Raw genomic sequence first — 22881 nt, 5'->3', positions numbered from 1 at the left:
AAGAAAATAAGGACTGGATTCCCTCTCTTACTTTGTGTAAATAACCACAACTAGTAAATTACTTTTCCCCCCACAAAACCATTTCCTTATGTGTATTTGTCTTCCTCAGTTTCAATTTATTTGCTTTACTTTAATTATGGGTATTATGTGAGCCTTTGCACAGTTCTGTTTTTCTGCCTGAAATTATCTTCTCCCTGCTTTTACCATGGCTGAGACCTCTTCACCTTCTAGGTTGCAGCTTAAATAATACTCAGAGAGGTCTTCTTGGACCACCTTATCTATAATAAAAGAGCATACAATGTATTACTAATACCCCTTACCATCTCTCTAATGCCCACTAGTTTTTTTCATTGCAGTTAACACAGTTGATGATGTTTTTGTATTTATTTGCTTGTTTATAATGTGTCCTCCAGTAGACTGTAACTTCCTGAGGCTAGGAATTATATCTTCACAAGTATATTTTTAGGTCCTCTCCTAATGTCTGGCACATGTAAACAGTCAGCAAATATGTGTAGATTGAATGAACAAACTAAATTTTGCAGTTTTGATGGCAGCTTATTAAGAATTTATCATGTTACTTAGTTGAAAGTTGTTATACCAAAGTTATTCTTATAACACATATTTATTTTAGCTATATTGGTTTGATATTTAATGTATTTTATGTAGGAATGTAGAGGAAGAAGTTTAGGTTACACTCGAGGTCATAGAGAGTCTTATAACGAGTTCAGACTACCATTGGACGCTGAGGAGTGTGTAGAATTTGAAGAGACAAAGAAGAGGGGAAAAGACATTTTGAACAAGACTGCCCCAAGAGTTTTTTAAGACAGGACAGCAGGAATATCTTTAGCATGTTTGGGAAAACATGACAGAGAATTGTGGGTGACTAATGGAGCTAGTTGCTGGTAATTATAAATGGAATGTTACTAGTTACAAAATTTCATCTAGGTCTAATCATTAAGAGCCTGGAAAGAAGGCCAAGGTAGTTGGAATATCTTTTGTATTCAGGGCAGTTCTTTTAACAGATGGGAAGCTACTGAAGGTATTTGATCAAGTGAAGGTCCCTTGTCATTTATTAATTTGTTTATTAATAGATATTTATTGAGTGCATGCTGTCTACTATGTGGTCTTCTAGATGAGGAGGGTACAGAGATGGAATAGGAGGGCTGGAGAGCCAAAAACCGGCTGTGGAGGAACTCGCAGACTACGGGAAGTGACAGACATGCAAATTACAAAGGGTTGTGATAAATGTTGTAATAAATGCACATCGTCAATACTGTGGGAACTCAAAATAGGACCAGGTTTATTCAGATAATTGTGAATATCTTAACTAAGGAGGTGACATTTTCTATGGGTTTTGGAGGATAAGCACTAATTTACCAGGTAAAGAAAATTCTGACCTTAGCAGTAAAGTCATGGACCGTTCAGGGAGTGGTAAATAAGTCATGCACCTGGAATTGTGGGAGATGAGCCTAGAAAAACAGTTATCCTAAAACAGTTATCCATTAAGGACCTTGTATTATCTATTTAATGAGGAACCATCAAAAGTTTTCATATAGAGGACTGAAGTGATCTTCTTTTTTTCCCATCCAGAATAGTTTACTTGGCACAAATGAACTAGTATATGACATGGAGAACAGTATTAGGCTTTAGTTAGCTTTTTGATTAAAATCTACTCATTGAATTCATATCTGTAATTAATACTGATAGTCACCAAGTATGTGGACTTTGAGAAGTCAAGAACTTGATTAGTATTTAGTCCATTTTCGCACTGCTGATAAATGCATACCTGAGACATGGCAATTTACAAAAGAAAGAGGTTTAATTGGACTTACAGTTCCATGTGGCTGGGGAAGCCTCACAATCATGCTGGAAGACAAGGAGGAGCAAGTCATGTCTTATGTGTATGGCAGCAGGCAAAGAGAGGAGCGCTTGTGCAGGAAAACTCCCCCTTATAGTAACCAGCAGATCTCGTGAGTCTTACCATCACAAGAACAGCATCGGAAAGACCTGCCCCCATGATTCAATTACCTACCACCAGGTCCCTCCCACAACACATTGGAATTCAAGATGAGATATGAGTGGGGACACAGCCAAACCATATCAGTTAGAATCTCAGTTTTACCACTTGCTAGCATTTATGCAAGTTATTTGATATTAGTAAGCCTACGTTTTCTCATCTCTCTCAATGAGGCTTATGAGTGGTTTATGGGCACTTTTGACCAAGGAGATATAATGAGGTTGCTGTTAGATGGGGGAGACAGTCAAATGAGACTCTTGATTAGACATACTATTGTCTCAGTGTACTCTGAGTGCTGAGTGAAGATAGACCTTGAGACAGCCATAAAAAGATAGAAATTTAATCCATAAAGGCAGTTAGTTCAAAGTAGGTTTTTGTATGGCATGCTTAAAGATTTGGAGGCAGGAACTACTGAAAGTTTTTAAGCAGGAATCCATATGTTCCACTTTTCCCAAACAGCTCCTAATTATTTATGGTGTGCCCCTTTCACTCCTAATGGTAATTCAGTTTAGATAATAAATTATGTAATCAGTCACCTTCTGAAACAACAGTACAGCAAAAGAGTTGGCTGTGGTTGAGCCATTTAGAATACAAGTAATAAGAAAAAAATAAAGGAACCACTCCACAAGTTTTGGGGTGGAAACAGAGAAGGAATAGTCTTTATAAAAGCCAAGAGAAGGCTGGGCGTGGTGGCTCACACCTGTAATCCCAGCACTTTGGGAGGCCGAGGCAGGCGGATCACGAGGTCAGGAGATCGGGACCATCTTGGTTAACACGGTGAAACCCTGTCACTACTAAATATACAAAAATTAGCTGGGTGTGGTGGCGGGTGCCTGTAGTCCCAGCTACTTGGGAGGCTGAGGCCGTGAGAACCCGGGAGGCAGAGCTTGCAGTGAGCCGAGATTGCGCCACTGCATTCCAGCCTGGGTGACAGAGCAAGACTCCGTCTTGAAAAAAAAAAAAAAGCCAAGAGAAGATTGTTGTAATAGTATTAAGAAGATGGGCTTTGTAAGATCAGCAAGGCCAGATACAGCAAGGCTATGGAGCATAAGCACACATTATTAGATTTATCAAGGCAGAGCTCATTGTCTGCTTTAGACAATGCAGTTCATTTGAGCAGTTGGATAGAAGCCAAATTGGGTTTCTGTTTTTTTGTTTTGTTTTATTTTTTGAGGATAAGGACTATGTCTTGTTTATTTTTGTATCTCTAGTGCCTAACAGTGGTTATGTCAGAGGTACTTGGTGCATTTTTGAAGATTTAATAATTAATTAATAGTTGGTGCAGGCCGGGCATGGTGGCTAACACCTGTAATCCCAGCACTTTGGGAGGCCGAGGTGGGCGGATCACCTGAGGCCAGGAGTTTGAGACCAGCCTGACCAACATGGAGAAACGCTATCTCTACTAAAAATACAAAAAAAATTAGCCAGGCGTGGTGACGCATGCCTATAATCCCAGCTACTCCGGAGGCTGAGGCGGGAGAATTGCTTGAACCTGGGAGGCGGAGGTTGAGGTGAGCCGAGATCGCGCCATTGCACTCCAGCCTGGGCAACAGGAGCAAAACTCCGTCTCAAAAAAAAAAAAAAAAAAAATAGTTGGTGCAAAAGCTGAGATAGTGGCTATAGATACCACACTAAAAAAGTTTAGTGATTAAAGAGAGATGGGAAGTATGATGTTTTTAGTTTGGTTAGCAGTTAGAAGGGAACAATCTCTGCATTTGAAATGTTAAGATGAACTCAGTGGGAAGAGAAATATTAAAGTTTCTGAAGAGGGAAGTAAGTTTGAAAGCTAAAGCCCTTGTTGCCTACAAAAGACCCTTTTGCAAAGTGGACCCTCCTGGTTCAGTTATCTCACCCTTTGGGATTCTGTGTGCCAGCTGAGCCAACTAATTCCTTTCATGTTAAACTAGTTTGAGTTCGATTTCTGTCCCTTATAACTAAACAGATACTTGAATTTGGATGAAGTATTCTGACTCTAATGCTCATGCTGTCTCCACTGTACCATATTTCTTCTCTAAGGCTAAAGGTATTATCTCCAAAATTTTGTCCCTTCCTAACATGTGGGGGCTTTAGTGAACTATTTCTGTCCTCTCTAGAATCTTTGCTTTCTTTTCCTCCTATATAGATCCCTCGCCATGTAGCTTGTGTAGGCCTCCCTTATCTTTCTGAAGCCTTAAACTTAATTCTGTGGGCCCCACTAAGTTGTGATAAAGCATGCATAGGGGTTTTGGTAGAAGATAACGTTAACACAGGTAGATTGGAGCTGGGGCTATGTTGAGAAAAATTTGGATTACTAATTTAAGTGGTTTGCCATTGATTTCTAGATCAGAGATGTTTAATAGAACTTTCTTCAGTGATGGAAATGTTCTATATCTGCAGTGTTCAATACGGTAGCTGTTAGCCACATGCAGCTCCATAGAGCACTTGACATGTGGCTAGCATGACTGAGAAATCAAATTTTAAATTTAATTTTATGTATTTATCTATTTTTATAAGACAGAGTCTCACTCAGTCGCCCAGGCTGGAATGCAGTGGTGTAATCTCGGCTCACTGCAACCTCTGCCTCCTGGGTTCAAGTGATTCTCCTGCCTCAGGCTCCCAAGTAGCTGGGATTACAGGGGCCTGCCACCATGCCCAGCTAATTTTTGTGTTTTTAGTAGAGAGGGGTTTCACCATGTTGGCCAGGCCAGTCTTGAACTCCTGACCTCAGGTGATCCACCCGCCTCAGCCTCTCAAAGTGCTGGGATTACAAGCATAAGCCACCGCGCCTGGCTGATTTTATTTAATTTTAATCACCTTAAATTTAAATGGCCACATATGGCTAAGGCTACCATTTTGGATGGTATAGCTCTAGACATCAGAAGTTATATTTCTCATTTTGTTTTGTTTTTAAACTAGGAGAATGATATATGTTAGAAAAAAATGGAAACAATGTGGGCATTTGGGTGGTGAGGATGAGGCAAGAAGAAAATCACTTTCTGTTCTTGATATTAATGCCTTTAACAAGGATGAGGAACCTAGGAGGATGAGTGGGTTTGGGAAGGTAGACAGGAAGTTCAATACTGAGTTGAGATTATGGGATATATAAACAGAGATGTCCAATAGGCATCTAAAGAAGAGTTTACAGCAGAACAGAAAAAGCCAGGGCTAGAAGTATAAATTTCTGTAGTCATCTTTGTAGAGGTGATAAAACTATAGAATATAGGTAACGTCCTCTAGAGTGGGAGTGTAGATCTTGAAGAAAAGAGCATTGAGCACAGAACTCAGAAAAATGTGCATATTGAAAGAGTCAAGCTAAGCGTAGTAGCTCACACTCGTAATCCCAGCACTTTGGAGGGAGGCAGGAGGATCACTTGAGCCTAGGAGTTCAGCCTGGGCAACATAGCAAAACCCTGTCTCTATAAAAAATACAAAAATTAGCCAGGCATGGTGGTGCACACCTGTGGTCCTGGCTGCTTGGGAGGCTGAAGTGGGAGGGATCACCTGAGCCCAGGAGATTGAGGCTACAGTGAGCTGTGATCACACCACTGCACATCAACTCCAGCCTGGGTGACAGAACAAAACCCTCTCTCTCTTAAAAAAAAGAGAGAGAGAGAGAGAAAGAAAAAAAGTGGAAAGAGGAAGAGCAGCAGGCAAACAGGAAATATGAAATATTTACTATGCAATGTTTTTAAGAAATTGGCACCTAACCATGCAAGTGATAGCAGAAAGTTTTTGCTTTAGGTGTAGTGCTTGTCAGGAAGATTCGATATTTTACTTGAAAATGTAAGTACAGGTACAATGTAACTAATTTCTACTGCTTCATTATATAGATCTGATAGATAGTTTTTATTTGGCCAATGCCTGCCATCATTACACTATTATAGTGTTATTTCTGCCTATAGAATCATAAATGTGTCTGTTAAATGGGCTTAATATTTGGGCAGATTGCCAATAAATGTCACAAACTCCAGTCCAAATAAATCAGTTTATAAACCTAGGAGAATGTCTAGCTACCTTTGGTCCAGGTAATCAGTAGTTGTAATTAATGATGTTTAAATGGATTTTTTACATAAGATTAAGGAGAAATTGTTTGACACGACCTATATAATCTGCATTTTTATCATCTGAGTGGGAAGTCTTATTACTTTCCCCACACTGTGTCATACACTTGCAGAAGAACATAAAAGGTAGTGATTATGCTACCTGCCAAGAAAGGCATCAGAGCAGATTGAAGGGTGTAGTATGAGTAAAGAATTTGAGACCAGAGAAAAGGCTCTGGAAAGGAAGGCAAGCATGGAGAAGGAAACTTGAAGGAATAGATTGGCTGAAGGTCAGATCTGTGGAGTAGACAGTAGGTAACAGGTCAATTTGTTGCCTAGCTCAGTGCCTGATACATAATAGGTGCTCAGTATTTATTGAAGGAAGGAATGGGAAAAGGAAAATTTATTCTGCAAGAACAGTAGAATCCTACTTTGGCCCCACCTTATTTGATTTGTCACTTGACCTCAGTTATCACATCTTTCGGACCTTGGGTTGCTGTTAGGTTTATTGTTAAAACATACACTAGATAGTTTATATTTTAACTTGTAATTGTTGTCTAGCTCTGGACAATTGGAGGGCGGGGGGGGGATGCTCTCCTATTTAGAGAACACGGGAATATACTTGAGTACTTGGATGTTTAATTTCCTTTTGTTTTAAGACTATAACAGAGTAGGTGTGACCATATCTAGCTCCTGAATATTCTGGCCTTGGGTGACACAGGTGAGCACTTCTAGCTGATCTGACAGATTAAAGGTGTACACTTATTTTCTCTGTAAGAAGCGTCATCTGGTAAGATGATCAAGAATGGTGCAAAGCAGGATGGGGAGTTTAAAATTGTTTCCAAATGTGGGAACGTAAATGAATATAAACATGTAAGATTTTAATATACCAAACTGATCAGATTCTGTGTAATTTCCAAGTTTCTTTTTTCTTTCAAAACTCCTCTGAAATCTGACTGTCCACAAAAACTTAGTTTATAGAATTTTATGGGATTTATTTACTCAGATATTACACTGACCTCACATCCAGTAGTGAAAACAGATTTTATTGTAGAATCTGGAAAGATAGAGGGCCATATAGGTTGTATTTTCAGTTTTGTTTATACTAACACGTGTTTACAACCCAGTTTAATTTACACCCTGTATTGTATTATTGTTGTCATATCTCTGTATGCATGTAAGTATAATATGTGTTGGCAAAGGAAAATTTTGAGTAAGAAGAAGCTCTCTGATCTATTTGATTCAATATGTATTTGAGTGTCTAACAGACACTGTTTTAGACACTGGTGATAACAACACTGAACGGAGCACCAAATACTTTACAGCATCTCCTGGAGCTGTTGTCAAGACATACTTTCCAAGGGGAATATTTCAGAATAGGTGATAACTAATCAACGAAGGAAAAGTACCTTAGTCATCTAGGAGAGTTGTACTTAGAGTGAACTGAAATAAACTAAGCTCACGAAAGACAGAGATTTTTTGTTTGGCTTTTGTCTGTTGCATTCACTACTGTATCTCCAGGGCCCAAAATAGTGCTCGGCTCATAATAAGTATTCAGCAAATATATGTTGTTGATTGGAGTGTTTGTTTTGAATTTCCGTAATCAAACACATACCTTGGTAAATTATCTTTACATCTTTCTAGTTGAAAATTTTATCTCAGTTGCTTTGTTTTTAATGTTACCTTGCTTTTTGTTTCTACTTGTGCCATACATCAGGATGCTGGAAAAGCTTATTAATATTGACAGTCATATGGTTATCTGATATTGAAAAGAATAGATTTGGAAAGGAACCTAAGAGGTCATCTTTTGTTCAGCTTCCTGCCTAGGAAAACTAAGTAAGATGATTAGGTATGTATATTTAATTAGTCATTTAAAAAAAAACCAGGACAACATAATTGAGTTCCCTCTTGAGAAAATGGAGAAAGGTACTTAACCCTAGCTATAAAGGGACTAACCTGGAAATTTTAGAACGTCTGTGTGGGAAAGTGGAAAAAAAAAAAAAAAGCACAACTAAGCTGCTCTTTGTTGATATCAGAAATGGGCCTGTCATTCATTTTGGCATTGAAGCATAGCCTCCTATCTCAGGGGGCAGGACTGGGACATTTTTTTCCTCCCACAAGAGCTGGACAGTTATTACAGGTTCAAAAAGCCCCGACCAGTTTTTCAAGAGTTTCTCCTCCTTTTTTCCCCCTGAAACTCGTGGTGCTTTTGCTCTGCTTTCAAGATGCATTAAGTCTCCTGTTTTGTGACTGCTTTGGAGCCAGCAGATACTCTGATATGTATAATTCAAATTATGCAGGTTTCATGAGTAAGTTTAATCTTATTTTTTAAGTTAAAAGGCAAGTGATATTTAGAAAAATGTTAACTTGTAGTTATTTCACCCTTTTCACTTTAAGCATTTTTATTGCTTCTCAGCCTTTTGGCTAAGATCAAGTGTGTACTTTAAGCATTTTTTAAAATAAAAATATCCTTTTAATTTAATAAGAAAACAAGGTTCTACATAGAAAAGCCCCTTCATCTAAGACCTGCACTTTTCAATTTCTTTTGAGATGTCTCTGTTGTAAACAGTATTCATATGTCTTTTGAAAGCCAGTTAACTAAACAGTTTTCTTGAGCATCTTTTTAGTTTTACTGAGAAGTATTTTAAATTGAGCTTTTCTGAGCTCGATTGCTTACGTCTGACACAGTCTCAAGTTTCCACTGAATGGTAACAAAGACTGTAGAATGTTGTTGGTACTGCAGTGAGAGGCATGCTTCCTTAGACCAGGTAAGAGAGATCAGTTTGTTTCTCACTGCTGGGTGAGTTTTTACAGCGCTTATTTTATATTCTTTAAGCAGCAGCAATATTAAATTGATAAATAGCCAGGAGCACGCTGATTTCAAGACGTCCTTGCTTGTTGCAGACAGAAAAACTACAGGGTTATGTATGGGGGTTGGGGTGGGGGGGGAGGGGAAGAGTTAGTTTATTACTCAGTTACTTATATAAATTAATTAAAATGTGAAAATAATTCTGGAGCTCAGTTTTCTTAATTCAGGAACTAAAGCAGCAGTTGAGGAAATCAGTAATTTTAAAGGTACTTCATGGTTATTACTTGTGAAAGCAATTCAAAGGATAGTTTTTACTTTCATTTTTTTCCCCAGTAGTTAATAAAATAAGCTTTGCCCTTAACTAAACATTTTTTCCACTTACGAAAACTTTTAAATTGCCAACAGCAAAATATACTTCCCAAGGATCCTTGGAAATCAACCTGACACTTGAAAAATATTTCAGCTTTTATAGCTGTTTCATTCCTTTTTTTCCCTAGTACATTTTTCTTAAAAGTATTTGTGCTTTGAAAATGTCAGCTGTATTCTAATGAAGCTTAGGCATTGTTTGCTCATAAAGGGGCCGGTGCATTCCACTGCTTTATGGTTTATTATGAGGCACAGTGTGAGAGTGTGGGTGGCACCATTTGGTGTCTGCCTCTTGGGGTAGTGACTGCCATTATGTTAGCCTTGGACTGGCAAAGAAAATATAGCATACAAGATGCTATATGAATCTGGATACTGTGAAGAAAATCTTACCCCTAAACAATTCTTAATGACCCCGGAATATGTGACAACTTGATTGAATTGATCATTTCAATTATACCCTTGAAGTTTGCATTTTAGTTACAACGTATATTCTATTAGACACGTCTTATTTTTTGATATATAATAGCATTTAGTCATTCTTTGAAGTTCAATAAGGAAGTGAATGTTTCTAAACTATGACGTTTTTAATAGATACAGTGAAATTTTAAATAATACATTTACTTAAAAGTTTTAAGGAACTTAGTGTGGGTGGGGAGCGGGAGTGGGAGAGGGAGAGGGAGAGGGAGAGGAGGTCAGGCAGAGAGTCTTTCTTCTTTCAGTTAGGAAAGCCCTGGTGAAGAAAAAAAGCAACAGATGTTTCTTCTGTTACAATTGAGGTTGTTTCATTCAAAACTCAGAGTAGCTGGAATGGAGAGAGGAGGTCATAAATCTGATTTAATCAGTGAATAAATAAAATATAGTCATTTAAAATTTATTATTTTATATTCAGGAATTGAAAGTCATAGAGTAACAAAATGAGTAACATACCCAATATTTAAAAAAAAATTTTAATATTGCCTGTAGCCTGTATAATTAATGAAAATGTGAGAAAATTAATTCTGTTGAACTTCACTTAAGGAAAAAATTGATAATTAAATCATATAGACCATTTTTTTAAAGCCTAAGCCATCTAAAATATAGAGGAAACACTTAGTTGCAAAAGTTTATCACTAGACAGTAGGTACAAAATCTCAAAATGAAAATAAAATGTGAAACATCAGTTACATATGTTGATAGATCATTTCATCTTCTGTGAGAAGCTGAGGCTTATTCCTAAGACCTTTGAATAAGAAATATGGGAGTAATATTTTGGGTTTAATTGAAATGATATGTTGCAGTTTGCCTCTAAAAAGAAAGATAATAAGCTTGGATTGGTTGCTAATGGAAAGAGGAGAATGTTTATCTGCTGAAAAGAGTAGGAATGAAGAGTGTGGAAGCATTATGCGTGTAATGAAAGCAGTCAAAATTTTGAAAAACAGTTTTTGAATTTTTGGAATTCATAATGAGGAAAGTGAAAACCTTTCCTTTTACAAGTAACACAAAGAAGTCCTATGCTGTTGTATAATGTGCGTGTATACACGTTACAACTTTATTCATTTCTTAAGTTTGCTCTTGAAAAATCAGTGCTGAGCACCAGCTCTTTCACATATGAGGCACTTATTCAATATTTGCCATACCCTACACTGGAAAATTCGTAGTAATTTACAGTAGCCAATAAAGTTTTTGAGCTATAGTTTAAAATTTGCATATGGATTAATTATTATACAGTTTTCTAAATAATTGGCCTAAGGAGAGAGAAGGCTGGAAAAGATATCAACATTCAAGCAGATTATTAAAAATTCCTCTTGCTGTTAGCTAAGATCTGTGGGCTTACCTGAAGTTATTTTTTTGTTGTTTTTTGTTGTTTTTTGTTGTTTTTTTTTGAGACGGAATCTCGCTGCAAGCTCTGCGTCCCAGGTTCACGCCATTCTCCTGCCTCAGCCTCCCCAGTAGCTGGGACTACAGGCGTCCACCACCACGCTCAGCTAATTTTTTGTATTTTTAGTAGAGATGGGGTTTCATCATGTTAGCCAGGATGGTCTCAATCTCCTGACCTCGTGATCTGCCCACCTCGGCCTGATGGTCTCGATTTCCTGACCTTGAGATCCGCCTACCTCGGCCTCCCAGAGTGCTGGGATTACGGGCGTGAGCCACCGCGCCGGCCAGAAGATTTTCTTTTCTTCAAATAATGATGACCAAATTTAGAGATTTTGAAGTTTGTTTGTTTTTTGAGATGGAGTTTCGCTCTTGTTGCCCAGACTGGAGTGCAATGGTGTGATCTCGGCTCACTGCAACCTCTGCCTCCTGGGTTCAAGCGATTCTCCTTCCTCAGCCCCCAAAGTAGCTGGGATTACAGGCATGCGCCCACACGCCTGGCCTTTGAAGTTTATTGAATCATTATTTCAATTAAGATTCAGATTCTAAAACTTACCTATGTACATTTTGCTTATCTTAAGGAATAGCAACATGTAATGGTTGAGGTTTTTTCTCTCTAAAATAAGTAAAACAATTTACATGGACTTTAAAATGGATTTACAAACTATAGATTTGCCTAAAGAACTTTTTTTACAATTCTGATCAAAGAACAGAAATTTTGATGGATTAGACAGCCTTAAAAAAAAGTTGGTCACTCCACATGTAATACATAACTGTGACAGCATCATAGATTGTGATTATAAAAAATGTGTATCACTTACAATTATAAATGTAGATATGACAATAAGTTACTTAACAAGGAAAACAGTATTAGCAACAGCAACAAGGACATAGTTTGGACTCCTAGCCCTTCAAATTGAGAAATGAAGACCAAAATCAGTTGAATTATTTTAAGATGAATTCCCACTGCCTCTGTATGTGTAAATTATCTTGGAATTATTGAATGTGTGGTCAAATTATGGTTGAGAAGAGCACATTAGTTTTAGCATATATGGAGTATAGAACAGAGAGAGTATAATTTTCTATATTATATTGTAGATTTATACTCTATGAGAAACCAAACCATTCAAGTTTGTTACCTGGAAATTGGTTGGGAGTGTCTGAAGGAAAAAACAAACAAAAACTTTCCTAATTCATCTGCCATTTAGAGGTAATTCCTTAATTGTCTTTAATTTCTAGTAAATACTTCCAGTCATAATCAATTTAAATATTACATTAAATCTTTTTTTTTTTTTTTTCTTTGAGACAGAGTCTCGCTGTTGTCGCCTGGGCTGGAGTGCAGTGGCACAATCTCAGCTCACTGTAACCTCTGCTTCCCGGGTTCAAGCAATTCTCCTGCCTCAGCCTCCCGAGTAGCTGAGATTACAGGCGCCCGCCACCAAACCCGGCTAATTTTTGTATTTTTAGTAGAAACGGGATTTCACCATGTTGGCCAGGCTGGTCTTGAACTCCTGACCTCAGGTGATCCTCTGGCCTCGACCTCCCAAAGTGCTGGGATTACACAGGCATGAGCCATTGCACCCGGTCTTAAATTAAATCTTTAAAATGTATACTGAAAGAAGACTTCAGAAGTGAAGTACCTGTGGTTCTTGATTTATGTATGAACTCTTTAGCACAAAACTGAGGTCTTAGAGGAACCTGAGCCTTACCTATTTATTGTAACCCGATTCAGAATACCCAGAGAGGTCAATGATTTAGCCTTTTTTTTCTGCCTTACATATACATATGCAACTAGAAATAACAGCCACCTTGAAATTTCTCATCTCTGGAGTGGAGTAAGAGGGGAGATGTGCCTGATGCCTATATTTCTCTGAAGAGAAAACCTTTTACATTGTTGAGGAGCAGGTAGACCAGTATGAGTATGGTGCTTTGAGTATATTATGAATTAACTATGTTTTGTGAACTGATCCAGGAACCTGTCATGTAATTATGTTGTTTCTTTCTACCAAGTTTCAAGAAACCAATTTTCAAATGAATTTTTACATGGTAACTCTAAAGCTGGAGACTATCAACCGGGGACTTTGGTTTTGGCACTTTGCTCACTTGTAGTGAAAATTTGGCAACTCTTGGCAATTTCTCTGACAGAAAAATGAACAGACCACTAAGTGAGCACTTACTGTGTGCCAGGTAGACACAGTAGAACTTATTTATAAAAGTTTTCAAAAATCTTTTAATGGGCTGGGCATGGTGGCACATGCCTGTAATCCCAGCACCTGGAGAGGTAGGCAGATCACTTTAACTCAGGAGTTCAAGACCAGCCTGGGCACATGGCAAAATCCTGTCTCTACAAAAAATACAAAAATTAACTGGGCATGGTGGCATGCACCTGTGGCCCCAGCTACTCGGGAGAATGAGGTGGGAGGATCCCTTGAGCCCAGGTCAGGGCTGCAGTGAGTGGAGATCATGCCACTGCACTCCAGCCTAGGCAACAGAGCAAGACCCTGTCTCAAAAAAAATTTAAAAATCTTTAATGGATAAATTTTTAATACAAAGAGATTTTGTTGACATTGATGTCTAACTTTAAGATTTCTTGCATTTCACAATGTGATTTAAATGTAGCTTCAGTAATAGCCCTCAAGTAGAATATATTGTTGAGATTATAATATCAATAACTTACTGCAGTTTTGAATTAGCTACTTGGTGCATGGTATTATAAAACAACGATCCCCTCTTTTATTTGCTAAGGAGAAGAACTGCTTTGGAACTCTTAATTCATGGGTGTTCCTTGGTCCCTTTGAATTTGTATCCTAAAGTTTTACATTTATTTTAAGTACCCCCCAGCCGGGCGTGGTGGTTCACGCCTGTAATCCCAGCACATTGGGAGGCCGGGGCAGGTGGATTACTTGAGGTCAGGAGTTCGAGACCAGCCTGGACAACATGGCAAAACCCTGTCTCTACTAAAAATACAAGAAAAAAAAAAAAAAGCCAGGTGTGGTGGCACACGCCCATAATCCCAGCTACTCAGGAGGCTGAGACAGGAGAGTCACTTGAACGCGGGAGGCGGAGGTTACGGTGAGCTGAGATCACGCCACTGCACTCCAGCCTAGGTGACACAACAAGACTCTGTCTCAAATAAATAAAAAAACTTATTTTAAAAACCCAACTTTTTTTCTTTTTCTTTTCTTTTCTTTTCTTTTTTTTTTTTTTTTTTTTTTGAGACGGAGGGAGTGTCACTGTGTTGCCAGGCTGGAGTGCAGTGAGGCGATCTTGGCTTACTGCAACCTCCGCCTCCCGGGTTCAAGCAATTCTCCTGCCTCAGCCTCCTGAGTAGCTGGGACTACGGGCACATGCCACTGCGCCTGGCTAATTTTTGTATTTTTACTAGAGATGGGGTTTCACCATGTTGGCCAGGCTAGTCTCAAACTCCTGACTTCGTAATCCGCCCACCTTGGCCTCCCAAAGTGCTGGGATTCAGGCATGAGCCACCTGTGCCCGGCCCAGGAACCCAGCTTTTTAATTCAAAGTCTGTCTGCAGTCATGGTCACCTTTTATAAATATTAGAAAAATATCTCACTTAACTGTAAATTTAAAAGGATTTATCTGTTACCCCTGTCTGGCTACCCTCTCGGACTGTGAGCTTCTTCGTGAGAGTAATTTCCAGTGAAGTACTCTTGGATATTTGAGTACTCATAAATTCTGATCCTTGTGGTTGCACTCAGCTGTCTTGATCAACTCTAGCCACTCAGTGGCTGTTGGTATGAGATAAAATGTGCTGCTTTCTGTGCTTTCTCTTTTACTAGGCCTGTAAACAGTGTCTGTGTGCCATCTGGTGGGTGTATTGACTGTTGTGATGGTGCTAACGGTGGTGATTGAAAATGGGCTAAACAGTGAAAAAAATATAACACTTAAGAACAAGAAACAGAAGAAATAAGGGTCACTCAGACTCTTTTAAAATGAGAATAGAGATAAGTTCAGTGTACTAGAGTCCACTTGCATTTCGTTATTTCCTTAATTTGAACAAAGAGTCTTACCAGACCATAAGAATCATCTGAGGCACTTAAAAATACAAATTCTCCACCTAATTTTTGAATCTTTAGGTGTCCAGTGGAGCTCAGGAGTGTGTGTTTTGAATAAGAGACACCTCTCTTCCCTTTGTAGTGAATCTTGTGATCACTAATATTTGGGAAGAACTGCCGGGAAGGATTGGGAGGATCAAGTTGTTTGAGGACATAAAGTAAACTTCCTCAATTATTAATCAGAAGATACATTTCAAAACTAGGAAATTTTAGTTGAGCAGGTGGAAGAAAAATGAGAAATTGAACAATTAAAAAGTTTCCTTGACTGAATGTGCTAACAGAAAAAAGATTTCAAAGGGACATATTTTAACTAAAGATAAAGAAGCCAATGAAAAACCAGCAGTATCAAACCTACAGATGAGACAAATGTTTTTGGGTGAACACTTAAAAAATTATTGAAGGAGAAGGGCCCTGCAAGTGACCCTAGTGATTTCTAAGATCTTTTAGGTTTGATGAACTAAATGAAACCAATTATAATATTCCAGATACCAGAGCTTGAATTGAGGAGTTTGCTTAAGCAATGAGGAGATACTGTTTAAATCTTGACATGTGGTAAGATGGAGAAGAAAAAATGTTTTTCTCCTTTCAAATTTAAGAATTTAGGGCATTTATGGTTCTAGACACAAGAAAAGGAGGGAGCTACCTAATCGTTTTAGAAAGTGTCCCCTAAGTGAAAATGTTCAACAAAGCCAAGAGAACAGCTTTGATCTTCTAGGGAAAGTATGTAGGAAAGACTGACATATAAGATTTATTCATTTAGAAATATGACCATAGAGCTATAAATACACTTAATATTATGGTCATTTCAAGGATCCTTTGGAAAGATTCTGGTTGGGTGATCCATTTGGGTGAATCCTGAAAGTTCTCTATGTTCTGGCAGCTGCAGAAACATTCAGGCTTTTCCTTCCGTGTATGTGATATGTAGGAATGTGCGTGTCAGATTTTCTGTCCTTATCTTTGCACAGTGGGATGCCTGATCTCCATTTAGAACCAAATAGAAAGAGGAAGGTTCCAGAGGTCACTTTAACCATTATACTTTGGAGATATTATGAACTTTTTTATCTTCTCTTTGTCACCCATCCCAATTATAGTGATGTTGAGGTCATTCAGTTAAAAAGTTTTGTAATAGTGATTACCTTTGTATTTAATCTTAGTGACTTTTGGCGAACATGGTTCAGTACAAATGCATCAAAATAAAACATAACAGTGGTGTAATGTGCATGTGCAGATAGGTAATACTAGTTAGTAAATAAAGTGAAAACTATTTTTTTTTTTTTGAGACAGGGTCTTGCTTTGTCACCCAGATGGGAGTGCAGTGGCATGAACACAGCTCACTGCAGCCTCGACTTCCTGGGCTCAGGAGATCCTCTTGCCTCGGCCTCCCATATAGCTGGGACCATAAGTGTGTGTCACTACACTTGGATAATTTTATTATTTTTTTGTAGAGATGAGGCCTTACTATGTTGCCCAGGCTGGTCTTGAATTCCTGGACTCAAGCAATCCTCCTGCCTCAGCCCCCCAAAGTGCCGGAACTATAGGCATGAGTCATCACATCTGGCCTGAAAACTTTTTTTTTTTTTTTTTTAAAGAAAAAGGTATATGAGTATATTTAAACATAAAAATGAAGGAAGTCAGAGTAACTGCAAAGTTTGTTTTTATTTCATTTACATAGATGATGCTGTTGACCTACAGAGCCTGAGTTACTTTCTTCTTTCTTTTTTTTTCCCCCCCGAGACGGAGTCTTGCAGTCTTGCTCTGTTGCCCAGGTTGGAGTGCAGTGGCACCATCTCGGCTCACCGCAACCTCCACTTCCCGAGTGCAAGCAATTCTCCTGCCTCAGCCACCCAAGCAGCTGGGATTACCGGTGCACACCACCACTCCTGGCTAATTTTTTATATTTTTAGTAGAGACAGGGCTTCACCATGTTGGCCAGGCTAGTCTCGAACTCCTGACCTCCTTATCCACCCACCTTGGCCTCCCAAAGTGCTGGGATTACAGACGTGAGCCACCGTCCCTGGCCCAAGAGTTATTTTTGAAATACAGGTGATAGATATCCCCTGAGTCATCCATATCCTTTCTCCCTAGTCTACTTTGTTTTCAGTGGCATATATTGCTTTCTAGATGGCTGGCTAAAATTAGAAATACAGTCTTAAGGTTGTGAAATCATTTCTCTTTGTAAAACAAATTGCCCATTCTAGAATTGACCTGTGACTTGACCTCTTCAGTACTGTATTTGAAGCTAATTGATAGTCTTTTACAGTAGTTATTAACAGATAGTTAAAAGGTAGTACAGGAAGGAAGGAAATGCTCTGACACTACTTTCTTTTTCTGACTCAGCTTATTCTTTTGTGGAACTGTTAATCATGAATGAAACAAAACCATGGGGAACTGACATATGAAGAGGCAGATCAGTGGAGCAGAATAGAAAATCAATAAATTGACCCAAATAAGTAAACTCAAGGTTGCATTTCATATCAGCATGGAGTGGATTATTCATTAAAAGTGGCTAACTCAGGGGGAAAACCTTGGATCTGTCACTTCTTATATCAGATAAATTCCAGGTGGGTCAAAGATTTATAATTTAAAATGGCTTTAAAATCGTATAAGAAGATGTGGGGAGGTGTTTAATATAATCTTAGTATACATTCTAACTGCTGATAATTAATTTGTAAGAACAGCATATCCAACTGGAAATATAAAACCTGTACAGTAAGTAAAATGCAGCATGTTTAAAGTGCATGTATAAAGTACACTTCCAGGGAGCAAAGGTAAATTTAGGAAAACCCTGGCAATTAGTCTCACTTCCTTCATTTTTATATTTAAACACACACAGGCCTTTTTAAGTTTGACACAAAAGTCATTTAAAAATTACAAAATTGACTACATTCTTAAAAATGTGCAAATAGGCCGGGCGCAGTGGCTCACACCTGTAATCCCAGCACTTTGGGAGGCTGAGGCGGGCGGATTACCTGAGGTCAGGAGTTCAAGATCAGCCTGGGCAACACGGTGAAACCCCGTCTCTACTAAAAATACAAAATTAGTTGGGCATGGTGACACATGCCTGTAATCCCAGCTACTCAGGAGGCTGAGGCAGGAGAATCCATTGAACCTGGGAGGCGGAGGATGCGGTGAGCCGCGATCGTGCCATTGCACTCCAGCCTGGGCAACAAGAGTAAATCTCCGTCTCACCAAAACAAAAAAAAAAGGAAAAAAAAGGTGCAAAGAATAATATATAAAAGCAAACACTGTTCAATTGGGGGAAATATTTGCAGCAAGTATAATAGAATAAACGTATTTCTTCAATATTTAAAGACGTTCTACCAAAAAAAAAAAAAAAACTCACCAAAAACCAATGGGTGGACATAATTTTCAGGAAGGAACATTTACATAACTTTTAAACAAAAGATGCTCAGTTTTCAGCCATACTCATAACAATATATTAAAACCAAAATAAGACCAAAATGAGTTACTGTACTTAATTTTAAATGTAAAAGTTGTCAAAGAAAATAAAATTTAAAAACACATTGCCTGGGCGCAGTGGCTCACACCTGTAGTCCCACTTTGGGAGGCCGAGGTGGGAGGATTGCTTGAGCCCAGGAGTTCAAGAATAGCCTGGGCAACATGGTGAGACCCTGTCTCTACAAAAAATTTAAAAATTAGCTGGATGTGGTGGCGTACTGAGGAGGCTGAGTGGGGAGGATGGCTTGAACCCTGGAGTTTGAGGCTGCAGTGAGCTGTGATTGTTCCACTGCAGTCCAGCCTGGGTGACAGAAGGAAACCCCATCTCTAAAAAAATAAAAAAATAAAAAACAGTAGATTAATGAGGATATATGTAAATGGAGACTTTCCTGCATTTCTAAAGGGAGAAATACACAGTTGATACAAGTAATGTGGGTAAAGAAATATGTATAGTCATTGCAGTAGTATATGTAATACTAAAACTTTTCCATTACTCAGGAGCTCAATAAATAGACTGCTGGAGCCATTAAAGGGAATACCATGTAGCTAATAAAATAAACATTGAGGCCTGGCACGGTGGCTGACGCCTGTAATCCTAGCAATTTGGGAGGCCAAGGTGGGCAGATCACCTGAGGTCAGGAGTTTGAGACCAGCCTGGCCAGCATGACGAGACCCCTGTCTCTACTGAAAGTACAAAAATTAGCCAAGCGTGGTGATGGGTGCCTGTAATCCCAGCTCTTCAGGAGGCTGAGGCAGGAGAATCGCCTGAACCCAGGAGGCGGAGGTTGCAGTAAACCAAGATCGTGCCACTGCACTCCAGCCTGGACGACAAGAGCAGGACTCCGTCTCATAAATAAATAAATAAATAAATAAATAAATAAAATATTGAGGCAACACTACATCTACAGATATGGAAAGGCATCTGAGATGGATATAAAAGCAACACTCAGACTGATAGAAAAAAAGGATTTTTTTTGGCTGGGCGCGGCGGCTCACGCCTGTAATCCCAGCACTTTGGGAGGCCGAGGCGGGTGGATCACGAGGTCAGGCGTTCGAAACCAGCCTGACCAACATGGTGAAACCCCGTCTCTACTACAAATACAAAAATTAGCCAGGCATGGTGGCATGTGCCTGTAATCCAAGCTACTCAGGAGGCTGAGAGAGGAGAATCGCATGAACCCGGCAGGCAGAGGTTGCAGTGAGCCAAGATCATGCCACTGCACTCCAGCCTAGGCAGCAGAGCGAGACTCCATCTCAAAAAAAAAAAAAAAAAGAATATTTTTGCATGTGTGTTTGTATATGCCTAGGATATTTTTGGAAGCTTATCTACAAACTGGCACCACAGCTGTCACTAAGGAAGGGAATATTTTGGTGGTGATTCGGGATGGCAGGAGATTCAGTTTTCACTGTACACTCTAGTTTTATGAATTTGTATATATACTTCCATGTAGACATTCATGTACTTACCAATTTATTCATCCAACAAATATTAAGCTCTGCTGTATGCTAGTGTTGGAGACACCTAGCTGGAGCAATGAATGAGATGACAAAGCCCCTATTGTTGTAGAACTTAACATTCTGAGAGTGACAAGACAGATAGTAATTATATAAGTAAATATAAATATGTAATGTGTCATATAGAGATAAGTACTATGGTGGAAAAATAAAGTATAGTAAATTGGGAAGTGCTGATATAGGGTGGTAGATATCTCTGCTGCCGTGTCGACTTAGCAGACTTGAAGGAAACGGGAATAAGACATGTAGGATATCTGGGGGAGGATTACAGGCAGAGGAGACTTGAAGGACAAAGGCCATGAAGTAGAAATTTGGTTGGCATGGATTGAAGAAAGCAAAGAGGTCAGTGTGAATGCAGAGGAATGAAGTAGGGAGAGATTGACAGGTGACAAGGTCAGAAAGAGGACTGCAGATGATATAGGGCTTTGTAAACCCTCATTAAGGACTCAAGCTAACTGAGATGTGATGCCAGTTGGAGAGTTTTGAAGAGGACTCCTCCATGTAGTGGGATCACTCTGACTGCTGTGTGGAGGATAAACCAGTTGGGTTTCCTAGTATAATGTAATCCACTTATGTAATTGCAAATTTTCTAGTAGCAATATTTTAATACTATGAAGAGACAGGTGAAATTTATTTTAATGATGGATTTTATTGAACCCAAACATTTATTAAAACATTATACAAACATTTACTATAACTTACCATCTGGCCAGGTGTGGTGGCTCATGCCTGTAATCCCAGCACTTAGGGATGCCAAGGCACATGGATCGCTTGAGGTCAGGAGTTCAAGACCAGCCTGGCCAACATGGCAAAACCCCATCTCTACTAAAAATACAAAAAAATTAGCCAGATGTGCTGGTGGGCACCTGTAGTCCCAGCTACTCGGGAGGCTGAGGCAGGAGAATTGCTTGAACCCAGGAGGTGAAGGTTGCAGTGAGCTGAGATCGCACCACTGCACTCTAGCCTGGGTGACAGAGTGACACTGTCTTAAAAAAAAAAAAAAATGTTGCTGGGTGTGGTGGTTCACGCCTGTAATCCCAGCACTTTGGGAGGCCAAGTGGGTGGATCACGAGATCAGGAGTTTGAGACTAGCCTGGCCAACATAGTGAAACCCCGTCTCTACAAAAATTAGCTAGGTGTGGTGGCAGGCCCCTGTAATTCCAGCTACTCAGGAGGCTGAGGCAGGAGAATTGCTCAAACCCAGGAGATGGAGGTTGCGATGAGCTGAGATCGCACCACTATACTCCAGCCTGGGTGACAGAGCAAGACTCCATCTCTAAGGAAAAAATAAAAAAGTTAAAAACATTATCATCCAACATGTAATCAATATAAACATTATTAGTCAGATATTTTATGGTTTTTTTGTGCTAAGTTTTCAAAATCTGATGCGTATTTTATACCTAGAGCACATCTCGGTTTAGATGCTACATTTTCAACAATTGAAGCGAAATATAGCCCTACCAAAATGATAAAGTTGTGTTTAATGGGAAAATACTTCATTTGCTTTAGTTTTTAAATATGTTAATTAAAATTAAATAAATTTAAAATCTAGGTCTAATCGCATTTCAAGTGCTCAGTAGCCACCTGTGTCTAGTGACTACTGTATTAGAGAGCATGGAAATAGAGTTGTGGGGTAGGGTGGGCAGCAGCATGGAGCTGCGTCAGGAAGCTGTTGCAGTAATTGAAGCCACGATGTTGGCCTGGACCAGAGTGTTAGCAGAGGAGTAGGTGAGAAGTGGTTGTATTCAAGCTGTATTTTAAAGATCCAGCTTGCAGGACTTATGAATGGATTGAATGTGGGATATCAGAGCAAGTGAGGTCTCAACAGTAATCTTTTCAGTCTGAGCAGTTGAAGAATAGAGTTTTCATTTACTGAGATGAAGAAGGAGGTTTCTGGGTGGGGTGGGGGCAGTCCAGAGTTAGATTTTGGATATGTTAAGTTTGAGATACGTTTGAGACATCAAAATGGAGATATGAGAAGATAGTGGATATGTGAATCCAAAGTTCAAGGAATAGATGTAATCTGGAGAAATATACACGAGAGTCATCAGTGTATTTAAAGCCAGGAGACTTAGATGGGATCATCTCATGAGGGAGGGCTCACAGCCAAGAGATTGGAGGACCAAGCTAAGGGGCTCCCAAATGTTTAGAGAGAAGGAGCCAACAACTAAGGCTGAGAAGGAATGGCCAGTAGGTTGGGAGGAGAACCAGGAGAAAATGGTGGCTTGGATGTCAAGTGGAGTTAGTGTTTCTAAAGAAGGTGTGATTTTAAAAAGTGTCAAGAGTAGATGGAAGGTTAAAGTAAATTGAAGGCCAAGAATTTCACTGGAATTGTGGGGGAAAATTGGGAAGAGAGGGTTCAAAAGAAACTGAGATGTGGAGGAAGTGGAAACAGCAAATGCTGGCAGATTTTGTGAGTAGTTTTGCTGTAGAGGGCAACAAATTAGTTGGTAACTGGAGGACCATGGATGGTCAAGAAAAGTTTTTTGTTTTTGAGATGGAAGAAATTATGCATGTTTATGTGCTGATGAGAATGATCTGACAGAGAGGGAAAGATTGTGATGATGCAGGAGACTGACTTAAAAGGGACAGTAGTTGAAGTGATGTTTTTTAGACAAGAAGATGAACTACCTGTATTTTTTTTTAAGGGCCAGTTGAGGTGACAGAAGAAGAAAAGCAAGAGGATGGTATAATCTATAGTTAGCATCTTACTAATTAATATGAACTCCCCCAAGTTACATTTTTCCATCATTTTATTAAGGTATA

At 39.1% G+C, this 22881-nt stretch overlaps 1 protein-coding gene across 50 annotated transcripts in view; it reads left to right on the top strand.

The window, feature by feature from the left end:
- Positions 1–22881, top strand: part of TFDP2 (transcription factor Dp-2) — a 199330-nt gene that overhangs the window by 114182 nt on the left and 62267 nt on the right. For 9 of the 50 annotated variants that reach the window (XM_063805236.1, XM_063805225.1, XM_063805223.1 and 6 more), the window contains exons 1-3: positions 8725–8804; positions 12164–12275; positions 17479–17702. The gene's annotated coding sequence lies outside the window, so the exon portion shown is untranslated. 50 annotated transcript variants of the gene reach the window in all.

Source organism: Pan troglodytes, chromosome 2 (genome assembly GCF_028858775.2).
Source record: "Pan troglodytes isolate AG18354 chromosome 2, NHGRI_mPanTro3-v2.0_pri, whole genome shotgun sequence".
NCBI classification, from domain to species: domain Eukaryota; kingdom Metazoa; phylum Chordata; class Mammalia; order Primates; family Hominidae; genus Pan; species Pan troglodytes.
This window is presented reverse-complemented; position numbering and strand designations above follow the sequence as displayed.